Source organism: Cupressus sempervirens, chromosome 3 (genome assembly GCF_028749045.1).
Source record: "Cupressus sempervirens isolate cs-2001-9-10 chromosome 3, ASM2874904v1, whole genome shotgun sequence".
NCBI lineage: Eukaryota > Viridiplantae > Streptophyta > Pinopsida > Cupressales > Cupressaceae > Cupressus > Cupressus sempervirens.
In genome coordinates this window covers 246,433,783-246,439,378 of record NC_143120.1, presented here as the reverse complement: position 1 = coordinate 246,439,378, position 5,596 = coordinate 246,433,783, and positions in this window count along the sequence as shown.

Below are 5,596 nucleotides of genomic sequence, written 5' to 3'. Positions count from 1 at the left end.
TCATGGGTAAAGCTAAAGTCAAGGAAGCTAGAAATCTTAAGCAAGCCCTTAATTTCTACTCTTCTACTTCTGGTTAGTTAATTAATTGGGACAAGAGCTCTTTGTTTTTTATTAATACCCCTATTTCAAGACAAAACAAAATTTAAAAAATTATAGGGTGCTCAATAGGATCTTTTCCTTGTATTTATTTGGGTCTTCCTTTGGGACCAAAATTTCCTAATTCTTTTTGGGAAGATCTCATAAAAAAATTTAACAAGAAATTGGTAGGTTGGAAAGGTCACCTTTTGAGTCAAGCTGGAAAAATTACCCTCCTTAAAGCTTGTCTCCAAAGTATCCCTATTTATGCTTTGAGTCTTTTCAGAATACCAGTGAAATTTGCAGATACTATTGATAAAATTCAAAGAAATTTTCTCTAGTTTGGAACTAAGGAAAGGAAGAGAATGGCTCTAATTGCCTGGGATCAAATTTGTAAGCCCATCAGAAAAGGTGGATTGGGAATCTTGAAAGTCAATACAAAGTATGAATAGAGCTCTTTTGACTAAACAAGGATGGAGAGTTTATCATGATGATAAGGAATGGAGTACTATATGGAAACATAAGTATCTTTTTAATGCTAATTCTTTATCTGATTTTCTACCATCTTCTGATGTTCTCTCCCCTTCTTCTATTTGGGGGGTTGTTTAGGGAACTAAGAGTACCTTAACCAAAGGTTGTTCATGGAAAATTGGAAATGGGTAGAAGGTAAGATTTTGGGAAGATACTTGGTTAATGGATCCTCCCCTGATTGAGGACTTCGAGGATAGAACCCAAGTTGACAGATGCAAAAAATTGTATCGGACTTTTTGGGACATTATTGGCATAACAATAGTTGGGTTAACCTTGTTGATGTTGACCAGGGTTTTCATAACATCTAGATTATGTTGAATGTATTTTCTTTGTATCCCCATCACGAGGATAAGATCATATGGACTATTGATCCTAGTGGCTAGTTCAAAGTTTCCTCTATTTTTAAATCTAAGGAGAAAGGTAATCAACCTTTATAGAAAAAATCTTGGATAACGGGTCTCATACCAAAAATAAATATCTTTTATTAGATCTTGCTTAAAAATAAAATTCTCACTTGGGATAATTTGCCAAAAAGAGGCATTAATGTGGTTAATAGATGTAGTCTATGTAAAGGAGGTTTTGAAGACAGAGATCATTTGTTTTTAAACTATTCTTACAGTCAACAAGTATGGAGCTCTATTCTCAATTATTGGAACATAACTTGGGTTCATCAAAATAATGTTGATCTTTGTTTTAAAAGTTGGAGTTATCCATCTAAGGATACTGATGTTGATTTTCTATGGAAGATTACTCTCCCCCATCTCTAGTGGGGTATCTAGAAAGAAAGAAATAACATAATCTTTAGAAATAAAGAAATGTCAAGGTGGGTGCTCAGCCAAAATATTGTCAGAGCAATAAAGAAAATTTTTAAGTCTTAGAGAAGATGTGATCAAGATTTTCAAATTGACAATCTAATGTTATCCAAAGGTTCTAATATAAAAAAATAAGACCCTAGATTGAGGTCTAGATGGAAAGCTCCCCCTATTGGATGGCTTAAAGGGAACTTTGATGGTGCTACTAAGAGAAACCAGGGCAAAGCAAGTTGTGGAGGATTTTTGAGAGATCAGACAAGTAATATAATAGATGTTATTGCTATACCTATTGGTATCTCTAAAAGTCATAAAGTTGAGGCTATTATAGCTCTATATACAATAAGGCTAGTAGTGAAAACTAGTTTTTGGAACCTCTGGATGGAAGGAGATTCCTTAAACATTTTCGATATGCTTAATGGTAAAATTTTGATTACTTGGTCAATTGAAGATAGTGTTATGGAAATTAAATCTTTAATGAATAAATTTGAAAAAGTGATTATATCTCATTCTTTCTGTGAAGGTAATGTGATGACTGACTAGATTACCAACCAGGTTGTCCAAAATGGGTATAAGATAACATGGCATGGTGACTTAAGTAGGAATGTGGATTTGAAGGCCCTTATTAATTATGATACAGCTCACACGATAGAGGGAAAAATTTGCTAAGATTAGCAATTTAATGATATACGGAAGTGAGGTTATAGATGTTAGTGTTCTCTCCCCAAGGAAGTACATTAATGTGATTTTTATCCTGGCTTTGCACATATATGTTTTAACGTGTGCCTTAGTTTTTTTAATGAATGTATTGTCTTTGATTGAATCATCTTTTCTTCGTGTCCATTCAAATTTGGATTTTTGCAATAATTCGAAGCCTTTGGAAATGGGCAGAGAACCAAGAAAATTGGAGCCAAAAAATTATAAGGCATGGAAGGCCAAAGCTTCTATTTGGAAAATTCTATAGAAGGGTAATGCCACCACTTATCTAGAGCACCTTCATGGATTTAAACCTCATATTACAGAGGCATTCTTCAAAAATTGGATTGAAGATAGGGTTTCCTTGCATGGGGTGATAGTGCATTTGACTGAAGGTTTCATAGCTGAGGTGATGGGTTTGCCTAAGAAAGGCATAAAGTTCAATAAAGAAACAAGTATTTCAAATTTTGCATTTAAGAAATTTCCCAAAACAGATGAAGAGGAAAAGAATTTGGAGAAGAATGGTAATTTTTATGAACTAGTTTAGATTAAGGTTATCTAGTAGGACGTGCTCTCTTACATCCATGAGTATTTTATTTTAGATGGTAGAGCTAATCGTGTTCATAAATTTCATTTTGTGTTCCTCAATCACTTTAGGCACAAGGATAGGCTCTCATTTCCTTTTTATCTGAGATTTTCTTTACTCCAAAGTCTGCAAGCTCATAGAAAAAAAGAGTCTCATCCGATATTACATGAAGGGTTAATTTTACTTATTGAGGATTACTATAAAAATAAGGCTATAGTGTCTTCCCCTCCTTCTAAGAAAAAGAAGGGCTCTTTTAGCAAAACTTACTCTAGGAAGAGTAAGGGTGATGAAGGGGTTAAGGGAAAGAGGAGGAGTCTGAAGTAAGAAACCCAAGAAACCTCTCAAAAAAATGTGGAAGAGATTACTGAGTCTGATAACTCGGATAATAATGATGAGAAAAATTTGGAGGAGGAGGAGAATATGGATGTGGGAGATTTTAGCTCCAATTTGGAAGGCTACCTAGGTAGTAAGGGTGAGATTGGTAAGGATGAGGAGGAAGAAAGAAATGAGAAAAATACAGGGTTGGGTAATGTTGGTGAAGAGGAAATTAATCAAAGTGAAAATTCCCAGGGAGTGAGGGATGAAAAAGAAGAAATGGTGAAAGAAAAGGAGGACCTTTCTAATAAGGTTTTTTTGAATGTGAGGAAAGATGCAAGGAAAGAGAAAGATGAGTCTACTTGTAGGGAAGAAATGGGGAAGGAGAAGAATGAATCTACTGGTAGGGATACTATGCTTTCTTTCCTACATACTACAAAGCTTAAAGTTGATACCTCTCTGCAAGTTGACTCATGTATGTATAATGAATTAATGAGTTTGAAAAGAAAAGTGGAAAAGGTGCAATAGGACCAAGAAATTGACCGTGCAAAGATCAATCAAATGGAAGTTCAGGTGGGTAATATACCAGAGAAACTAAAGGAATTTGAACATAAACTTCATTTATTGATAAAAGAAAGTGGCAATAAGATGGAGCAAGTTACTTCCAAGATTTGTCCAACTTCTACAAGTTTAGGGAAGCAAACCAATGAAGAAATCATGTCTCCAGGTGGACCAAGTAAAAGAACCAAACAGAGCTCTAGGAAAAAGGCAGTCGAGGTTACTGGAGGATCTATTGTTGATACCATCCAAAGCATTGTGGAGGTAGGCAAAGAGGTGGTGAAAATGATTAAAGAGCTACAATAGCAACTAGTAGTGTCATTGGTATCTGGTCTCTATTTTTGTATTAGTCCTGGTAATTGGTCTTTGATCTTGGTTATTTTATCTAGTTTTGTTCTGTTGTAAAAACTAGTTTCTAGGTCCTTGTAAAATCTAGGTTTGTTTTATGGCCTTTTATGTGGTTTTAGGTCCCTATAAAACCTAATTTTTTTACTATTAAATTGTAGGTTTCAAGTCCTTGTAAAACCTAGTAGTGCTTTATGGTTTATCTTTTACTTTTCTATTAAGGGTTTCAGGTCCCCTTCAAAACTTGTTTTTATCTTAATCTAAAACAATCAACTCATTACTATTTGTTACCTTAACGTATAGTGTGGGCTCACCATCACTTTTTCTAAAGCCATTGCTCATCAAATATCAGTCAATCTTGTTGTACCATGCCCGTGGAGCTTACTTTGTGTTCTTCACTCAAAACTTCATAACTAGGTGGTTGCTCCACATATACTTCTTCCTTCAATACACCATTCAAGAAGGCAGACTTCACATCCGTTTGATATACCTTCCATTTGTATTGGGCTGCAATTGCTATGATAGCACACACAATTTCCATTCTTGCAACCGGGGCATATGTCTCATCATAATTTCTGTCATATTGCTGCTTGTACCCCTTGACTACTAATCATGTCTTATGCCTATCTATTTTTGCCTCAACATTGCACTTGGTCTTGTAAACCCATTTCACTCCAATTACTTGTTTCTTGGGATGTAAAGTAGTTAACTCTCATGTCTCATTTCTTTCAATAGTATCTATTTCCTCATCCATGGCATTACACCATTTGTCTTCATTTATAGCTTCCTCAAAATAAATTGGATCACTATGAGAAAATAATGCAAAATTTACACTTTCATCATAATCTTCCTCATACCTTTTATCTCAGTATATCTCCCTTAAACTCTTAGTCTTTCTTGGTAATAGGGAGGTCAAAGTGGGATCCAAATTCTCTGTATTACTACTACTACTATTTTGCATACTAGCTTAGGGTTATCTTGATGTGCTTGGAGTTGTTTCTCAACATGTTAAGGGTTGCTTCCCTTTTTTCCTTGTCTGCAATCTATGTTTGCTACTCTATATTCTTGTTGATCACCAATGTCATCTTATTCCTCTTCGATAATAGGCACTTTACTTGAAGTTCTTGAGGATTCATCTATCGAGCCATTCCATGACTAATTTTCAAGAAACTCCACATCTCTTGAGATGATGATTTTATTGGTGATTGGATTATATAGTCTATAAGCCTTTGATTCTTAGTTGTACCTTGTAAAGATGCACTTCACACCTTTGTCATCTAACTTTTGTCTTTGTTCTTTAGGTACATGTACGTATGCTACACATTTGAACACTGTCAAGTGTTCAATTGTCCATCTATTCCTTGAGGAAGCCTCAAGAGGAATCTTGTCACAAATTGACCTTGTGGGACACCTGTTGATCAAATATACTGCTATTTCTATAGCTTCCCCAATATTCAATTAGGAGTCCTTTTGCTTTCATCATGCTTCTAGCCATTTCAACAATGGTCTTGTTTTTTTCTCTTAGCCACTCCATTTTGCTACAAAGTATAACTAGTTGTAAGGTCTTTCTTTATACCATTTTGCCTGCAAAAATTTACAAACATATTGGAGGCATAGTCCCATCCTCTATCTAATCTAAGGACCTCTACATAGTGTCCACATTCTTTTTCAGCCGGGGCCT